Source organism: Staurois parvus, unplaced genomic scaffold, assembly GCF_062004578.1.
Source record: "Staurois parvus isolate SC_StPar_1 unplaced genomic scaffold, SC_StPar_1.0 ptg000169l, whole genome shotgun sequence".
Lineage (NCBI taxonomy): Eukaryota > Metazoa > Chordata > Amphibia > Anura > Ranidae > Staurois > Staurois parvus.
This window is the reverse complement of record NW_028317965.1, coordinates 5,440,798-5,461,091: the sequence shown is the minus strand read 5'-3', so window position 1 is coordinate 5,461,091 and position 20,294 is coordinate 5,440,798. Positions and strand designations below refer to the sequence as shown.

At 39.2% G+C, this 20,294-nt stretch overlaps 1 protein-coding gene across 15 annotated transcripts in view; it reads left to right on the top strand.

The window, feature by feature from the left end:
• Positions 1-20,294, top strand: part of NRXN1 (neurexin 1) — a 2,017,115-nt gene that overhangs the window by 186,340 nt on the left and 1,810,481 nt on the right. The window lies entirely within an intron of this gene.

Genomic DNA, 20,294 nt, shown 5'->3' with positions numbered 1-20,294 from the left:
ACATGTTCACGTAAAACGTGGTGAGTAGGTAGCGCTGCTGTATTACTTCTATGACCTTGGAATAATAATTATACTGTATATGCCGCACAGTAGTGATGAGTAAATCTCAGAAAACCCTTACAGCTAGTGGAGTGGATGATGTTTACTTTAGCTGACATCAACCTCAATTACTAACATATAACTTATTAGTGATCTTGTCAGAGAAAACCTAGCGTCAGATAGCCTTTCACATTAATTATACACTTACTGGCCACTTTATTAGGTACACCTTGCCAGTGTTAAGAGAATCTCCCCCACACCATGACAACACCACCACCAGCATGAAGCGTTGATACAAGGCAGGATGGATCCATGTTTTCATTATTATTATTATTATTATTATACAGTATTTATAAAGCGCCGATAGTTCGCTCAGCGCTGTACATTACAAAGGGGGACAGAACATGTGACAGAACAATAACAATACAATGCAAAACATGAGGGGATCGAGGACCCTGCTCTTTCGAGTTTACAATCTAGGAGGGAGGGGATGGTGGCACAGGAGGAGATAGCTGTGGGGGATGGGGTGGTAGGAAGAGTGGAGGAGGTCAGCAGGTTAGCAGGGGGTGGGGTAGGCTTCCCTGAAGAGATGGGTTTTCAGGGTGCGCCTAAAGGAGAGGAGAGTAGGTGATAATCTGATGGGTTGGGGCAGGGAGTTCCAGAGGATGGGTGACACCCTGGAGAAGTCCTGGAGGCGGGCATGGGAGGAGGAGACCAGGGAACTAGAGAGAAGGAGGTCTTGTGAGGAGCGGAGTGTGCATGCTGGGCAGTACTTGGATATTAGGTCAGTGATGTAGTTCGGGGCAGTATGGTGGACGGCTTTGTACGTCAGTGTTAGGATTTTGAATTTGATCCGTTGCGCAATCAGAAGCCAGTGGAGGGATTGGCAGAGGGGGGTGACGGAGATGGAGCAGTTGGAAAGGTGAAAGAGTCTGGCTGCCGTATTCAGGATCGACTGAAGCGGGGATAGCCAGGCCAGTAAGGAGGGAGTTGCAGTAGTCGAGTCGTGATATGATGAGGGAGTGGATGAGCTGTTTAGTGGATTCTGGGGTTAGGAACGTGCGGATTTTGGCGATGTTGCGGAGGTGGAGTCTATCATGTTGTTTTACGCCACATTCTGACCCTACCATCTGAATGTCGCAGCAACCAGTCTGCCCATTCTCCTCTAGCCTCTGACATCAAGGCATTTTCTTCCGCACAACTGCCACTCACTGGATATTTTCTCTTTTTTGGACCATTTTCTGTAAACCCTAGAGATGGTTGTGAATGAAAATCCCAGTAGATCAGCAGTTTTTGAAATACTCAGACCAGCCCATCTGGCACCAACAACCATGCCACATTCAAAATCCTTTAAACCCCCTTTCTTCCCCATTCTGATGCTCTGTTTGAACTTCAGCAAGTTTTCTTCACCACGTTTAGGTGCCTAAATGCATTGAGTTGCTGCCATGTGATTGGCTAATTAGCTTTTTGTGTTACCAAGTGATTGAATAGGTGTACCTAAAAAGTGGCCGGAGAGTTCATAAGATCTGTTAGATCACAGGAGATCCAGAAGGCCAGCACCATCTGTAGCAAGGAGCAGCATTTACTTTCTGGACTCAGATGCAGTATTGCAGATGACACACTGATGTAAATCATGGCATTTATGTAGTAGTCTGTGGTTGATTTACTAAAATTGGAGAGTGCAAAATTAGGTACAGCTGTGCATGGTAGCCAATGAGCTTCTAACTTCAGCTTGTTCAAACACACTTTGAAAAAAAAAAAACATGGAGGCTGATTGGTTTCAATGCAGAGCTGCACCACCTTTTGCACTCTCCAGTTTTAGTAAATCAACACCTGTATGTTCTTGTCTTTTTATATTGTGCCTTCTTAGAATGAACAATTAAATAAAATAAAGTACTTGAAGCATAGCTGTCTTCAGAAGCAGATTGGTAGTTGTTCCTCAAATGTATCTCAGCCACTTGGAGAACACAAAGTGATGGGATAGTCCCACAGAAGTGGGGCACACCCAACTTGAGCATTTGCATGAATGGAAAGGACCAAACGCCAAATGATTACTTCAGAAGTCCATACATCCTTTATCCTTGACTGTAAAGTCACAACCAGTAGAAATAAAGTAGTCAACACATTCTGGGGGTTTTACGGCTCAGACTTAATTGTTAGAGTTCCAATATAGACTACGGTATAACCTCCCAAATGCATGTCTCAAAGTGAGAAAAGAAGTAGACGTGCTGCTCAATGGCAGTGTAGTGGCATTGATGGTTTCCTTGGTGGTATTAGAATATTCCATCAGTGTTAATGATGACTGGAAATGGAAGACTGAAAAAAGGCTTCTTTCTGCCAGCAGAAAACTGATGACATCATTCTCCAAAACTACACCTCTTAGCTTTTAGACACAGTATAAAGTGTGCTGTGTGCAGTTTTTATTCAATTATATTGTTGCTGTATTATTGTAACATTTCAGTTTTTCATAAAAAAAGTCAAAGGATATATTTTTGATTTGGACGCTGATGGAAGAAATAGTTCAGCCGGAGGGATTTCCCCCATCCACATTGAGTGTGAGGATGGGGGAATGGAGTAATTTCATTTTTTTTGCAAACCGCTGGCTGAATGAAAAAAAAAAAAAGACTCATGTATGGCCAGCCTTAGAGCCTGTTTTTTTGCCAGTGGGTACTGTCTGTACCTACCTTTCCATACAGAGTTTTTCAAAAGCAGTCAAGATCCTGCGTCATTGCCGCACAGGTGCCATATAGGGAGAGCATGCCCCAGTCTAATCAGGTGCTTGAGCATTCACTGTTGTGTTGGATATAGATAAATTTTAGCTGAGATAACAATGAGAACATTGTATTGAACTTGAGCTTACAGAGGTCATTACAGTATGAATATGTTTTCTGCATGTGTTTCATATACATGTTTGTGCTTATACAATATTTACAGACCTGGAACAAGCTACAGTATACTTGAAATGTACAGCCCCTTGACCCCATTAGTATATTGTTAAAGGACAGCTACTAGCTACCCTGTTTCCCACAAAATAAGACCTACCCCAAAAATAAGACCTAGTACTATTTTTGGGAATTGCTGAAGTATAAGACCTACCCCGAAAATAAGACCTAGTTGTGATCAGCTGTTCCACCACCTCCGGCACTGGCCCTGTGTACACCAATATCTACTGTCTCCTATAAGCACAAAAGCGCGGCTTTTGTGTTTCCAAGTGACAATCCCTCTTGTAAGTAACAGCAACATCTGCTCCCACAGAACCCCCCTACCTCTGTACTCACTGTGGGACAGGGAAGGAACAGATATCTGAGGGTGCAGTGTGTTTAGGGGTGGGGCATCTCATCCTGCAGCCTAATGCATGTGGTGAGTGCGCTTGGTGCACTGTGTGGAAAGATAGGACCCGAAGCTCCCTTCTACATCCCCTGTCTGCATCTCACCCCTGCACCCTGTCTGTGGCTCATCTCTACACCCTGTCTGAAACTCACCTGTCCATTCACCTCTGCAACACCTGACTGCAGCTCACAACTGCCATCTGTCATCAGCCGACCCTCTCTATAGTAACCCTCATCCACAACTGCCTGCGGCTCACCTCTGCACCCCCTGTCCACACCTGTACATTAAAAAAATAAGACCTACCCCTAAAATAAGACCTATTGTGTTTTTTTGAGCCAAAAAAAATATAAGACCGTGTCTTATTTTCGGGGAAACACGGTAGTATGTGCAATCAAAATTATAATAAAGGTTCTTAATGTACTCTACTGATATACTGGGGTTGATTTACTAAAACTGGAGAGTGCAAAATCTGGAGCAGTTCTGCATAGAAACCAATCAACTTCCAGGTTTTTTGTCAAAGCTTAATTGAACAAGCTGAAGTTAGAAGCTGATTAAATTTATGGAGAAGAGCAGGGGTGCGATACCAGAGGGATTGAATTTTGTAACCATTTTCTTGGGTGGATACATTTATCGAGCCTTTGAGTGTGTTCAAATGAATGCGTTCCCAAAGAAATCGAGAGGTTGTTAGACGCTGATTGGCTACCGTGCACAGCTGCACCAGATTTTGCACTCTCGAGTTTTAGTAGATTGACCCCACTGTATTTAAAGAATAATAGAAATAATTAAATTTTAACCATTTGCCGCCCGCCCTACACACACAGGGATTGAGGTAAGATACAATTGTAACTCATGATTGTAGCTTGTTTAACCATTTGCTGCCCGCCCTAAGGCCGAATGGTGGCCGGCAAATGTCATCAGCATTCTGGGTGGACGCCATATGGCGTCCTCCCGCACATGCGCAGATTGTGCTCCTGCAGAGCCGCACAGGGGCGCAATCTGTCACCGGCCGTGTACCTCGGACACGGCCGATGGCAGATCTGAGTATCGGCCCCCTGTTGCCGGTACCATGTGACCTGCTGTGACCAATCACAGCAGGTCACATGACAGTTGTATACAATGGATGGCTTCATTCATGCCTTCCATTGTATACTAGTGTCTAGCTGTGAATGGTCACAGCGATCATGTGCACATGTCCTGTGATTAGCTGTGGCCAAATCACAGCTAAGGACAAAAAAAAAAAAAAAAAAAACCCTGAATGAATCGATGTCATTCAGGTAAATGCTTGCTTATGGCAAAGTAATTCTTTGCTTTAAGCAAACTGTGTAAAAAAAAAAAAACACTGATCACTTCCCCAAAGTAGTACAATGTTACTATGGTAACATTGTACTACTTTGGTCATAGTGAAATATGAAAAAAAAATCTAAAAAAAAATAAAATAATTAATAAAAAATAATAAAAAAATAAAACAAATATATATATATATATATTTTTTCATACTGTCACCAGTCAGTGTCCCTGATCACCGCCATGCTAGTTATATGATGACGCTGTACTGCACTGGTGACAATATGTAAAACAAATAGTGAAACTAATTTTTTTAATTTTTTCATTTTCCGAAAAATTATGACAAAAAAAATACAACTTCAAAAAACTCGCCATGCCTCTTATGAAGTACGTTGGACTGTCTACTCTGCAAAAAGGGGTCATTTGGGGGATATCTGTACTGTTCTGACATTCTTGGACCTCAAGAAATTAGATTGGCTGTCAGTACTTCAGGATTGATCAATATTCAGATCTATACCATAGTTTGTGAACTCTATAACTTTCCTACAAACTAAATAATACATCCTAATTTGGGTTATTTTCACCAAAGACATGTAGCAGAATACATCTCGGCCTAAATTTATGAAGAACAATTATTTATTTGCAAACTTTTATAACAGAAACAAAGAAAAACTTGTGTTTTTTTTCAAACTTTTTGGTCTTTTTTTGTTAATTTAGCAAAAAATAAAAACCCCAGCGGTGAATAAATACCACCAAAAGAAAGCTCTAGTTGTGTGAAGAAAATGATAACATTTTAGTTTGGTACAATGCTGTATAACCGCGCAATTGTCATTCAAAATGTGAGAGCGCTGAAACCTGAAAACTGGCCTGGGCAGGAAGGTGTAAAATTGCCCGGTATTGAATGGGTTAAGTATTAATTTTATAAAGACTATTTTAAAATGTAGGTTGATTTCTGTGCTATCAAGGCTTTGGATGGGCAGTATTGGCAATAGATAGTAGAACTTTTACAAAATGCCTGCAAAGGTGCTAACACTTTTTCTGCCATTTTGGCTATGATCAAGAGTAGTATCTGTTCTTAGTCTAGTCAAGGTGCTCCTGAATCATTTTGGCCTTTTGGCAGGAATGACTAGCTGTATAGTATCCCTGCTGGTAGTGTGGGGGTCCTGAGGAACCTTCCCATAAGGAGTAATCCAAATTAAGAACCCATTTGGTAAGGTGAGGGTTGGCAGTACTTCGCTAATAAAGATGGACCAAGAGGCTCAATGCTTCCTGATTTTATAGTTGTTACCTGGTCTGGCTGAGGGCTGAGAAGGAAGAGAGCCTATAGTGTCAAGATCCCCCTGTGAGTGGCGACCTGGGGGTGCTCTTAGTATCACTGTGAGTTTGGGGCTACATTGTGAGAATGAGCACTAGGCCCTAACACCACCTGCTATTTTTTCAACCCTTCTCCACATGGGCTAGGCCTCTTGGCTGAGACCTGGGCAATTTCTATTTCTGGGCCACAAGGCCTAGCTATTGTCCTGAACATCAGTGCCTTGTTTATTTTCTCTGCACATGTGCGCTTTAATATTTTTTTTTTCACTTTACAAGGATGGTAGGTTGTGGATCTTCAGGCCTACTTTGAAGTCTAAGGAAAAGATGCGTGGCCCTTAGGCTCCTTCTTTACCTGTCTTGGTGGTCACTCTAGCTAGCCCCTAGGCTAGTACTCAGTGGTTGACTTCAACTAGCTGTAAGGGGAGCAGTCCACCAGGCCTTTTGGCTTGCTGAACCAAAGTACTCTGCCCCTGTCAGGGGCCTTGTATGCAGGGGGTAAGGGAAGGGTCCTTGTCCTTAACCTCTTGCCATCCACCTGCTGTTTATAAACGGCAGGGCGGTGGCAGTCCAGGGGCGGGTTGCCGTTCCTAAACGGCACCCGCCTTTTCTAGCTGTGCACGCTCCCTGGGAGCGCGCACCACCGCGATCTGGTGCCCATTGTGTCCTCCAGACACAGTGAAACACTGATCGTCGGACGGGACCTCTGTACGAGGTCTCAATCATGTGATCACTGATTGGCGAATCAGTGATCATATGCAAAGTAGTAAGCAAGATGTCACTTGTGACATCATTGCTTACTACGTGTGAAATCTGTGAATGATCACAGAGGTCACATGGTACAAGGCTATTCACAACAGCCTTGTACCATGTGACAAGCTGTGATGACCAATCACAGCTCACTCAGTACTTCTCAATGACTGCAAGAATGCAGACAGAGAGAAAGAGAAATGATTGCTTTTACATCCTATATGGGTGTAAAAGCAATCAGTGTAAAAAAAAAAATCTTCATCACCCCCCACAAGTAGTACAGTGTCACCATGGTGACACTGTACTGCTAGGGTGACAGTATGTAAAAAAAATAAATAAATAAAAAATAATAATATAAAAAAAATAAAATAAAAATGTAAAAAAAATGTTTAAAAATTATAATTTTTGGTTATAAACTAATTTGGATTTTTTTTTTTACTAAAAAAATAACGAAATAAATTTTGGCCAAGATTTATGATGAAATATTATTTATTTGCAAAATTGTATTAAAAAAAAACACTTTTTCAAAATTTTTGGACTTTTTCATTTACATAGTAAAAAAAATAAAAATCCCAGCAGTGAATAAATACCACCAAAATAAAGCTTTATCTGTCTCAAAAAAATGGTAAAAATTCATATGGGTACAGTACTGCATGACCGCGCAATTGTCATTCAAAGTGTGATAGCGCTGAAAGCTGAAAATTGGCCTGGGCAGGAAGGGGGTAAAAGTGTCCGGACTGGAAGTGGTTAAAGTGGGGACTAGCAACACACCCTGTGCACTTTTTGTGTGTGTTTTACATGCACTTTTTGGGTTCACGTGGTGTTCAGTTTTTTTGTGCATACATTGTGGATGAAAATAGACAAAAAGAACTTTTGTTACAGAGGACTATTTTAAATATTTTTTTAACTCTCAGTTATATTCTTGTTACCTTATTCAAAATTTTAGGTTTTAGTAAATCAATTGCTGTTTACTTAATTGGATTACAAAAAGTGCTTAAGAAGATGCTTGAATTTTGAAACAAAGCATGTAACAAATAATATATTGATACATAGGTACATTGTCTTCTGTCCTCTACAAGGCTGAAGTTTCGGTAGTGGTCATAAATCTTCATACAGATTAAGGCACTTTTTTTCAAAGCACAGCTCTGGTGAAGTGATACGTTGCTCTAGGATCCTACTTTATTCTAAGTACCACCATTCATCTGCAGAAAGGAATATGGGTGTTCACTGGCACAGCACAATACATACAAAAGCAGATATTTTTACATTTTATGAATTGTACCCTTGGCATTAATGATACAACAAAGTGCTCACATTTAATTGTGTTGTGCGGATTTGGTATGTCCAATGGGTCCTTTCACAAATTGAGGCCTTAGAGTAGGTTTTATTAGAATGTTGTTAACACCTAAAAATGGTATTCATTGAACTGGGCAAATTAACATACAAAACAAATGCAATCCTTCTTTAAAGTGTTACTAAACCCACAACAGTAAAAATCAGTCTGTATCTGGAGTAAAGCATGCTTACTGAGGAAGCTAAGGGGTAATCCTCTGCATTGGGTAAAAAGGCTGTTTGATTCTGACTTCCCTTCTTCCAGTGTCCCCCTCTTATCTCCTGATAAGACATATTGTGTAATGTAACTCTGCACATGCTCAGTTTAGTGTGTACTGATGAAGATGTTTTTTTTTTTGGGGGGGGGGGTAAAGTGCATGTGATCAGCACAGGGCCAACCAGCATTGTCCAGACAGAGGTCAGGGGGTCTGCATCCTCCTAGAGCAAAATGAAAACTCCTTCTACAAGAGTTAACCAGTACTCAGCTATACACTGATAGAAGTCACAAGACTGCTCTAACTGTTGATAAGAAAAGGTATTTAGCAGTTTATATTTACTAATATAATTGCATTTCCATGTTCTATGTACTATAGAAGACCAGATATAGTGAATGCAGGGTCCTGGGAGACCAGATATAATGAATGCAGGGTCTGGGGAGACCAGATATAGTGAATGCGGGGTCCTGGGAGACCAGATATAGTGAATGCAGGGTCCGGGGAGACCAGATATAGTGAATGCAGGGTCCGGGGAGACCGGATATAGTGAATGCAGGGTCCGGGGAGACCGGATATAGTGAATGCAGGGTCCGGGGAGACCGGATATAGTGAATGCAGGGTCCGGGGAGAGCGGATATAGTGAATGCAGGGTCCGGGGAGACCGGATATAGTGAATGCAGGGTCCGGGGAGACCAGATATAATGAATGCAGGGTCCGGGGAGACCAGATATAGTGAATGCAGGGTCCGGGGAGACCGGATATAGTGAATGCAGGGTCCGGGGAGACCAGATATAGTGAATGCAGGGTCCGGGGAGACCAGATATAAAGAATGCAGGGTCCGGGGAGACCAGATATAATGAATGCAGGGTCCAGGTTTTAGTAACACTTTAAAGATGCGGATTTCTGTAAAAATATCATAATTTTCTGTTAAAATGGAAAGCAATGGCATCTGCTTCAACAGCTGAAGGTAGGTAGCTATTTTTGACATGTTCATTTATAAAATTAGTCTCTTTAAAAAAAAAAATAAAGCTTACCGTTTAATGTAACTTTCACGACCATTCAATGATTTACACATTCAAGCCAGTTTAGAGAGAAGGGGAACTGAGGCACCCAGAGAGAATGTACATAACAGAAAAACTTACCAACTACAAGAAGATAAGGGGAACTGAACCCAAGACCACAGTACTTCAAGACTGCAGACCACAAAATCATACTGTCACGCGTTTAACGTATTGGCTTAGATTTCAACCCCCCTATTTCTTGCTTTGGTGTGTATTGCTAGAGTGTTTTTGTTGGGGGGGAGAGGATGTTATTAGCTCAGGGCCAATCAGCACTGTCCAGAAAGAGGGTCAGCCTCATAGGACAGTCAGAGGAGAATGAAAACTCCTAATACAAGATTAACCAGTGCTCAGCTGGACACTGATAAAAGTCACAAGACTGCTGATGAGAAAAGGTATTTAGCAGTTTATATTTGCTACAATAATTGCATTTTCATGTTCTGTGTACTGTGGGAGACCAGATATAGTGAATGCAGGGTCCGGGGAGACCAGATATAGTGAATGCAGGGTCCGGGGAGACCAGATATAGTGAATGCAGGGTCCTGGGAGACCAGGTATAGTGAATGCAGGGTCCGGGGAGACCAGATATAGTGAATGCAGGGACTGGGGAGACTAGATATAGTGGATTCAGGGTCTGGGGAGACCAGATATAGTGAATGCAGGGACTGGGGAGACCGGATATAGGGAATGCAGGGTCCGGGGGACCGGATATAGTGAATGCAGGGACTGGGGAGACCGGATATAGGGAATGCAGGGTCCGGGGGACCGGATATAGTGAATGCAGGGTTCGAGGAGACCAGTTATAAGGAATGCAGGGTCCGGGGAGACCAGATATAGTGAATGCAGGGTTCGAGGAGACCAGTTATAGTGAATGCAGGGTCCGAGAGGACCAGATATAGTGAATGCAGGGTTCGGGGAGACCAGATATAGTGGATTCAGGGTCCGGGGAGACCTGATATAGTGAATGCAGGGTCTGGGAAGACCAGATATAGTGAATACAGGGTTCGGGGAGACCAGATATAGTGAATGCAGGGTTCGAGGAGACCAGTTATAGTGAATGCAGGGTCCAGGGAGACCAGATATAGTGAATTCAGGGTTCGGGGAGACCAGATATAGTGGATTTAGGGTCCGGGGAGACCGGATATAGTGAATGCAGGGTCCGGGAAGACCAGATATAGTGAATGCAGGGTTCAGGGAGACCATATATAGTAGATTCAGGGTTCAGGGAGACCAGATATAGTGGATTCAGGGTCCAGGGAGACCGGATATATTGAATGTAGGGTCCGAGGAGACCAGTTATAGTGAATGCAGGGTCTGGGTAGACCAGATATAGTAAATGCAGGGTCCGGGGAGACTTGAAATAGTGAATGCAGCGTCCTGGGTTTAGTAAAACATTAAGCCCTTTGTGGGGTTAAACGCATTGCAGCAGGAGATGGACAGGTGAAACGCATTGCAGCAGGAGACGGACAGACAAGACTATATGTTGTGAATCCTCTTTATATTGAACTAAAACTTCTTCTACATCAGTAAAAGCATCAATATGCAACCCACTCATTTCTGCATGCCAAGTAGAACAGCTGTGCCCAAGGATGTGCTCCTGGGCATGCATCAGATGGGAGCTGGAGGTACAGGGAAAGAGGCACGTTTGGAGGCACATAGTTACTGTTGATTCAATTTAGTGCAACTGCAGTTTATGTTATACTGTAAAAATCTTATGTCTGGGAAACCCTCCTCCACCACCCTTTAACCCTTGCCTGGGTGAAGTGAACGCTTTCCTTTGGCTGTGTGATGGTGGTGTCCTCTAAAATTCAAGACGACTCCAGCAGCACAATGTCACAAAGTACGGCAGCAATCAGTCCGGTTGGCAGCAGGCCCAGGCTATAACGGTACATCTAAAGTACCTGGTACTCCTTGTCTTGAGATTCATTTGCGTGACTCCAAATAAACCATTGTATATTGAATTCAAGCTTCTCTATAAAGAATAATAAACTCACACACAATTAAAAATACAATTTCCCCTTACGTTGATTACAGATGATGGGTTACAGAAGTAGCAGACTCAGGTCCAGTCCAATCCTCAGTAGAGTCCGACCTGCAGTCATCTTGTTGCAATGATCATGGTGGCATGTCTTCCATTACAGAGCCCCAATAATGAAGGATGAGAGTTCCTCCTTCAATCATGCTCCGGTCGTAATGAAAATGGGATGGGGAAGAAGGTGGACGGGAGGATTAGGGTGGAGGTTAAATGAGGTTCTTCTTCTGGATGAGGATTTAGTTCAGAAAATCGAGAAAGAGATTAAGGTATACTTTAAGGAAACGGAGGAAGTATCGATAGCTACAGTCTGGGAAAGCCACAAGGTATTCATAAGAGGAATCTTGATAGCGGCAGGAGCAAGGAAGAAAAAAGAAAGAAGAGAGAGGGTCAGTGGGCTTTTAAAAGAAATATTGGACTTGGAGCAGATCCATAAGAAGAAAATAACAAAAGATACGAGACAGAAGTTATTGGATAAAAAAGATGAGCTAGAGAGATTAATGGATGAGGAGAAGAGAAGAGTATACAACAGGGTTCTGAACGAGAGATATAGATGGGGAGACAGACCAGGAAGATATCTAATGAGAGCTTTGAATAAAAAGAAAAATAGGAATTATATAGAAAAGATAAAAAGTCCAAAGGGGGAGTTGGTCCACTCAAATAAAGAGATTATTAAAGTGTTTACGGAGTATTACAAAAAGTTATATAATATTAGTCCCCAAGGCCCGCTAAAAGAAGCTCAAGAGGGAATTAATGAAAAAAAGATGATATACTTAAAAAATGCGGGATTACCAAAACTAAGTGAAGCACAGTTGAACTCCCTAGACGCAGAAATTTCCCAGGAAGAAATTAAAATAGCATTAAGAAGCACAGGGGGGGGGGGGAAAGCCCAGGCCTGGATGGCTATACAGTTAAGTACTATAAGAAATTTAGTGAAGTAATGTTACCCAAGCTGGAGAAATATATGAATGCTCTGGGAGGTGGGATGGAAGTGAGGAGAGAATCCCTACAGGCCCATGTAGTACTTATTCACAAAGAGGGAAAAGATCCATCTCAGTGCTCCAGCTATAGACCTATCTCATTATTGAACACAGATACTAAACTGTATGCAAAGGTGTTAGCAAACAGGTTGAGGGATCTGATGCCTGATTGGATCCATGGAGACCAGGTGGGCTTTGTACCGGGGAGAGAAGGTAGAGATAACGGCTTGAGAACCCTGATGCTTATTCAGAAAAGTAGAAAAGGGAAAGCCCCGGTGGTGCTCTTGTCAATTGATGCAGAGAAGGCATTTGATAGAGTGGACTGGGGCTTTATGATGGACAACTTAAAAGTGCTGGGGATAGGCTATAGAATGCGAGAGTGGATAAGTAAATTATATAGGGAGCCTACTGCAATCATCACAGTAAATGGGGAGAGATCAGAACCCATTGGAATGTCTAATGGTACAAGACAGGGCTGTCCACTGTCCCCTCTGCTATATGTATTGTCACTTGAACCTCTGTTGTCAATAATAAGAAACAGTGGATCGGTAAAGGGAATTCAGATAGAATCCATAGAACATAGAGTAGCAGCCTTTGCGGACGACTTATTGTTCTATGTGGGGAATCCCCGAATAACTCTCCCAAATATAATGAAGATTCTGAAGGAGTACGGGGAACTATCAAATTTAAAAATTAATCCAACGAAAACAGAGATCTTGAATATTAATATATCAAAGGATGAAAAAGAAAAACTACAAAAAGAATTCCCCTTTATATGGAGAGAAAAAGAGATAAAATATCTAGGAATAAAACTCACTGCCTTATCTAAGCATTTGTATAGATTAAACTATATCTCTTTGATAAATGAGATCAGGGAAGATTTAAAAAGACTAGAAGGAGGAAATCCATCCTGGATAGGACGTATAAACCTAGTCAAAATGGTAATTATGCCTAAAATACTGTATAGATTTCAAATGGTACCAATTAAAATTCCAGAAGCCTTCTTTAAGATAATGAAAAAAATGTTAACAAAATACATATGGAAGAATAAAAAACCTAGAATAGCATATGAAACACTGAGTAGGACTAAAGAGAAAGGGGGATTGGGTCTACCAGATGTCAAGAGATACTATAAAGCAGTGGTTTTAGCAAGAATATATGACTGGACATTTAACCATAAGGGGAAAAGTTGGGTAACAATTGAAAATGATCTTAGTGGCATTGGATTGAGTCAGATGATATGGGTCCCACCACAGTTCAGGGGAAGTAAAGAAAGCACAAGTATCTACACTTTAAATGTCTTTAGGGTATGGGACAATTTACACAAAAACATGAAATGGGAATTTAATTCTATATTAATGCCTCTCACAAATACTGAGTACTTTCCCCCGGGAAAGAATAAGATATCAGGGAGATGGTTTAGAAAGGAGGATACCCAACTGAGAGATGTTTTGGTGGATGGGGAATTGAGATCACTTAAAGATTTAATAGAGAAGAAGGGAGATATTTTTATTAGAATAGATGAGTGGAAATATCATCAATTGAAATGTTTTATTGGAAATCTACCGAAACCCCTGAGACTAAAACAGGAGTGGAATATGTTTGAAAGGTTGTTAGAGACACGAAGGGATGGGAAACACGGTATTTCAAAAGTGTATAGAATACTCACAGAATTAGACACGAACACAAAGTTAACTTTTATAACAAAATGGGAAAGGGATATGGGTGTTAGGTTTGATGAAGATAGACAGAGAAAGATGTTTAGATTGATACACGATAATGTTAGTATGAGAGAGGTTGAGGTTAATTATAAGTGTGCGACACGATGGCACATCACACCGAGTGTAGAGCACAAAATGAATGGGGAAAATTCAAATATGTGTTGGAGAGGATGTGGAGAGATAGGCACGGTGTTTCACATATGGTGGGAATGTCCGAAAATCCAGGCATTTTGGAAGATAATAGTCAAATTGATTGAAGAAATAACTGAAATTGACATAGGGCTAGACCCAACGACGTGCCTCCTACACAATGTGGAGACATCAGTAAATAAATATAAAGATTCAGGTATATGGTACTTCTTGAATGCGGCGAAAGGGTTGATACCCAAGTTTTGGCGGAGACCTGAGGTACCAAAGGAGGAAGACTGGATTAATAGAGTGAACCAGATAGGTAGAATGGAAAGATCATACCATATGCAGGAAGATAGGATGAGAGTTTATTTTAGGAGATGGGAAAAGTGGGAAAGAGCGGGATTGAAAGAGAAATATAGGATAATATGAACTAGGATGTTAGCAAAAAATTAATAAGCCTCAAGTAATTAGAATGGGCTAGAGTCTGCAGAGGGGGAGGAGGGGGGATGAGGGGCGGGAAGGGGGGTAGTGGGATGGGAAATAAAAGAGTTTTTAGTAAGGGAAAGATAGAAATGTTATAAATGTCTATTTGTATGAGAATTATTTCCCTTTTTTGGTACTTGTATTAACATGAAAAATTCAATAAATATTTAAATTAAAAAAAAAAAGAGAGTTCCTCCTTCATGCTGCTCAGATCCATGGCTCAGCAGCAATGTAAGTTCCGTATTTGGAAGGCCTCAAGAAGCTTAATGAATTGCGTGGTCATCCGGCTGCTGATTATTTCATTTTTCTGTTGGGCAGTTTCTTTGAGAGTTCTATCACCAGTTGCAGCACTTTCCAAGTTAATAGGTTGATACCAGGGGCGGACTGACCATTTGGAAACTCGGGCAGTGCCCGAGGGCCCGGGGTCAGTAGGGGGCCCCATGAGATGCCCCTGGTACCTTTTTCATAGGCTTTTTTGAGTTTAGGCAAGGACACAGGGGCCCCATGATCCCCTATTGCCCGGGGGCCCCATGAGTTGTCAGTCCGCCCCTGGTTGATACAACACATGTTTATTTAGTATCACAGCATGGTCTCCACTACTGGAAGACACACATAGAGGGTCATTTAATGGCTGATTAAGGTGAGAAAAAAATGAATTTCATGTTTAAAAAAAAAACTATGGGTGGGCGCAGGTTGGGGAGGTAGATGTGTGTGTGTGGGTTATATTTGCCTGCAGATTAGTTCCAACTAAGGTCAGCAACAGGGGTGGACTGACAACTCATGGGGCCCCCGGGCAATAGGGGACCATGGGGCCTCTGTGTCCTCACCCACACTCAAACCACACCCAAAAAAGCCTATGAAAGGTACCAGGGGCATCTCATGGGGCCCCCTCCTGACCCTGGGCCCTCGGGCAGTGCCCGAGTTCTCGAATGGTCAGTCCACCCCTGGTCAGCAAATGTCTGATTGTGGCCTATGGGGCTGAATTTTTAAAAGAGTTGAGAATATTCACTCAAAAAAGAGTGAAAATTCACTTCAATTATACAGTTATGTGCAGATAAAGTAAAGAAAAAGATACTTGTGTCTCTTAGTTGAAGTAAATCTACACTCCCATTTTAAATAAACATTCTCTACCTCTTTAGTAAATATGCCTCATTTTATTTGATTGATTTTATTCATACAAATAATGGAAGCTATTTTGATCTTCTTTACATTGCTTTTGATAAAAATAATTATAACCAACCAATGGGGTTTCAAATTAAATCAGTCAATATGTGTCATTGTTTAGTTCTACAGATTGTCAATTTATATGCTATTGTAGTAAATAATAGCAAAAATCACTATTGCATCATCGTGTATCATCCTGCACTTGGAAATGGTTTACATGACTGTTTAAAGTATTAATGTGATTTTAGTTTTAAATGTAATCTGCAGGGTCACCGCTGCATCATCATTTATTACTCCATGCTCTAAATTGGATCCCTTCGCTTTTATAAGTAAACATGTCACATTTGTAAATGTAAACTCACACAGATTAGAACATTCCCAAAGGTTCAAGATATTACTAACTGCCACAAAAGAGTGATGCTGCTTTTTAAGGTGTTGCTGTGGATCGTATGTCCAAATACATCCATTATATTAAGAAATTTGAGCTTTTAATAATTTGCTATCAGTGGTATTCATATATATATATATATATATATATATATATATATTAAAACATTTATTTTTCTTTTTTTTTTTTTTTTCTTTTTATACAAGTATAATAATTTGCTATCAATTATATATATAATATATATACACATTTCACTTTATGGTATATATATATATATATATATATATATATATATATATATATATCCTTTTCTTTTTAAGTAATCTTTGTTATTGTTTTTAAAAATAAATTTGCTATCAACAACAGTATTCAGCTATATATAAATATATGGATCTATACTGTGTATATGTGTGTGTGTATATATATATATATATATATATATATATATATATATATACAAATTTCTATATATATAAAAAGCAAAAGTTAAATATTTAAATATATATATATATATATATATATATATTTATATTTAACTTTTGCTTTTTCTTTTTTACATTTCTTTATATAAGTAATTTTTGTGATTCATAAGTACTATGTTGAAAAAATTAGCATTTTTAAAAAAATCACATTGTATATGACTAATTACCTTTTTAGTCTTACTGTAGCATTTTAGAGCCTAAAGGAAAAGAAAACAAAAAAGTTATAGGTGTAAGCAAAATTGATAAATGGGTAAATACCTCTTAGCATATAATCACTAGACAGTGATTATCCTTACTTTACTATCTATTGATTCTGATCAGCAGCAACTAGCTAATGAGATTTTAAGTAACAGTGCTAAGTAGAAAACTGTGCTAAAATTCACACTTTTAGAATACCATGACTGTAGTTGTAAAATAATTTACAAACTAAGTGGGAGCAGCTAATGTATCTAATTTTTTTAATGTATGCTAGAAATCTAGTTATATCTTTTGTGGAACAGTGAAAAATATTTTGGCAATTTCTTCCTTCCTTCCTTTATTTTCTAAAATTTTAGATATTACAAAAACAAGGAAAAAAGAAAGAAATTCTGAAATATCCAAAAACAAATAGATAAATCAAATATTGTCCTGAAACAAAGGAAAATGTATGTATAAGCAAGTTATAGAATACTTGGTATTTACTTACTATGCCATTTTTCCTTTAAATTATAATTGAAACTAAATTTTTAAGTAACATTCCTTACGCTTAACAAAATAAAGATATGTACCCATGCAATGAGAAAGAAACTCAAATACCTTCAAGATTTTGCATAGAACCAGTTCATCCAAAAAAGGGGAAAAAAAAAACAGAATGTTCTTGACTGGACAAAAATAATATTTTTAAAACAAACTACCTACATTAAAAAAAAGGTAAAAAGTAACAAACCAATCTCATATATCCTCAAGATTTTGTGTAGAACCAGGTTGTTGGAAAAAAGGGGGGAACAAAATCAGCAAAACACCAAAACACTGAATGTTGTAGACTTCTAGACAAAAGTAATATTGATCAAAATAAACTACATAAATAAAAAAGGGAACAAACCCAACTCCTATACAAAATGGAAAAAAATAAATAAGGGGGGAGGGAGAGAAAGAAATGTCTTCATAATGGAGCCATACTATTATTTTTTTTCGTTTAGTAACCCAGGTCCTGAACTATAAAAAAAAGGTAAAAAGTAACAAACCAATCTCATATACCCTCAAGATTTTGTGTAGAACCAGGTTGTTGGAAAAAAGGGGGAATAAAAAAAACAAAAAAAACTATATGTTGTAGACTTTAAGACAACAGTAATATTTATCAAGATAAACTACATAAATAAAAAAAGGGAACAAACCCAACTCCTATACAAAATGGAAAAAAATAAATAAATACATAAATAAGGGGGGAGGGAGAGAAAGAAATGTCTTCATAATGGAGCCATACTATTATTTTTTTTTCATTCAGTAACCCAGGTCCTGAACTATATAAAAAAAAGGTAAAACGTTACAAACCAATCTCATATACCCTCAAGATTTTGTGTAGAACCAGGTTGTTGGAAAAAAGGGGGAATACAAAAAACAACAAAAACTGAATGTTGTAGACTTCTAGACAAAAGAAATATTGATCAAAATAAACTGCATAAATAAAAAAGGGAACAAACCCAACTCCAATACAAAATGGAAAAAAAATAAATAAATAAGGGGGGAGGGAGAGAAAGAATTGTCTTCATAATGGAGCCATACTATTATTTTTTTTTCGTTCAGTAACCCAGGTCCTGAACTGTAAAAAAAAAAAGTAAAAAGTAACAAACCAATCTCATATACCCTCAAGATTTTGTGTAAAACCAGGTTGTTGGAAAAAAGGGGGAATAAAAAAAACAACAAAAAACTATATGTTGTAGACTTATAGACAACAGTAATGTTTATCAAGATAAACTACATAAGTAAAAAAAGGGAACAAACCCAACTCCTATACAAAATGGAAAAAAAATAAATAAATACATAAATAAGGGGGGAGGGAGAGAAAGAAATGTCTTCATAATGGAGCCATACTAATATTTTTTTTTCGTTCAGTAACCCAGGTCCTGAACTATATAAAAAAAAGGTAAAAAGTAACAAACCAATCTCATATACCCTCAAGATTTTGTGTAGAACCAGGTTGTTGGAAAAAAGGTGGAATAAAAAAAACAACAAAAAACTGAATGTTGTAGACTTCTAGACAAAAGTAATATTGATCAAAATAAACTACATAAATAAAAAAGGGAACAAACCCAACTCTTATACAAAATGGAAAAAAATAAATAAATAAGGGGGGAGGGAGAGAAAGAATTGTCTTCATAATGGAGCCATGCTATTATTTTTTTTCGTTCAGTAACCCAGGTCCTGAACTATAAAAAAAAAAAGTAAAAAGTAACAAACCAATCTCATATACCCTCAAGATTTTGTGTAGAACCAGCGAAAAAAGGGGGAATAAAAAACAAAAACAAAAAACTATATGTTGTAGACTTATAGACAACAGTAATATTTATCAAGATAAATAAAAAAATAAATAAAAAAGGGAATAAACCCAACTCCTAAAAGAGGAAGAAAATTAAATAAATAAGGGGGGGGGGGGGTGTCTCCATAATGGAGCCATACTATTATTTTTTTTCATTCAGTATCCCAGGTCCTGAACTGTGAAGAGAAGCGGCAAGAGAGTCATGGGGTCCATGTATTTAAAAAAATATTCTGATTGATCATTTTCCTGTGACAGCATACAATCAAGGTCACTAGTTGCCATTTCTAAAGATTTTTTTCTAAGCTAGCTGTATGCAGTATCTTTACATTTCTGTAATTATTAGGCCTCATGCACACAGGATGTTTTAAAAATGCTCTTTCTCTTGGCAGTAGCATTTTGGCATTAAAAAAACTCCTGACGCTTGTAAAAGTGTTGAACATTTTTACAAGCCTTTAGGCACGTTTACGGGCATCAGGTGCTTAGGCATTCATTTTATTGTAGCAGATATAAAAAGCGCCACAGAAAACGCAAAATAAATCAAATAATAAGCAGTACCTATAACCAAAAAAGGTATAAATGATGTGTAAAAATAGATATGATGGTGCAGTACGTTTAAAACCAGTAAAATTTTATTAATAAAGTATTGCACTCACAAAGAAGGTGTCTAGCCGACACCAGCAATGACAGCCTCTAAAATGCCACATTCACAAGGGAAAAACCAAGGGACGAACCTCCTGCACCGCGATCAACACAGCCGACAGCTGGGAGGAACGTTCCAACGTCATGTCCACTAGGCCAGGCCCTTAATAATAATTTATTCTTTCCATTGAAATGAATTCAAGCTCCTGGCATTACCACTCGTTTGGACGTTTTTATACGTGTTTACATTCTGCCAAAATGCTGCTGGACACAAAGGGTAATATGGAGGGGCACATGGAAGCAGGAAAAAAAATGCCTGACACCCCTAGTGGCAGGAAAAACGCCCCGAGTGCATGAGGCCTTTGGTGCACCCAATAAATCTTAGAGATTGTAACAATAGTTGCTCTTTAATCTTTAAGTTTTATTATAAAAACATTGT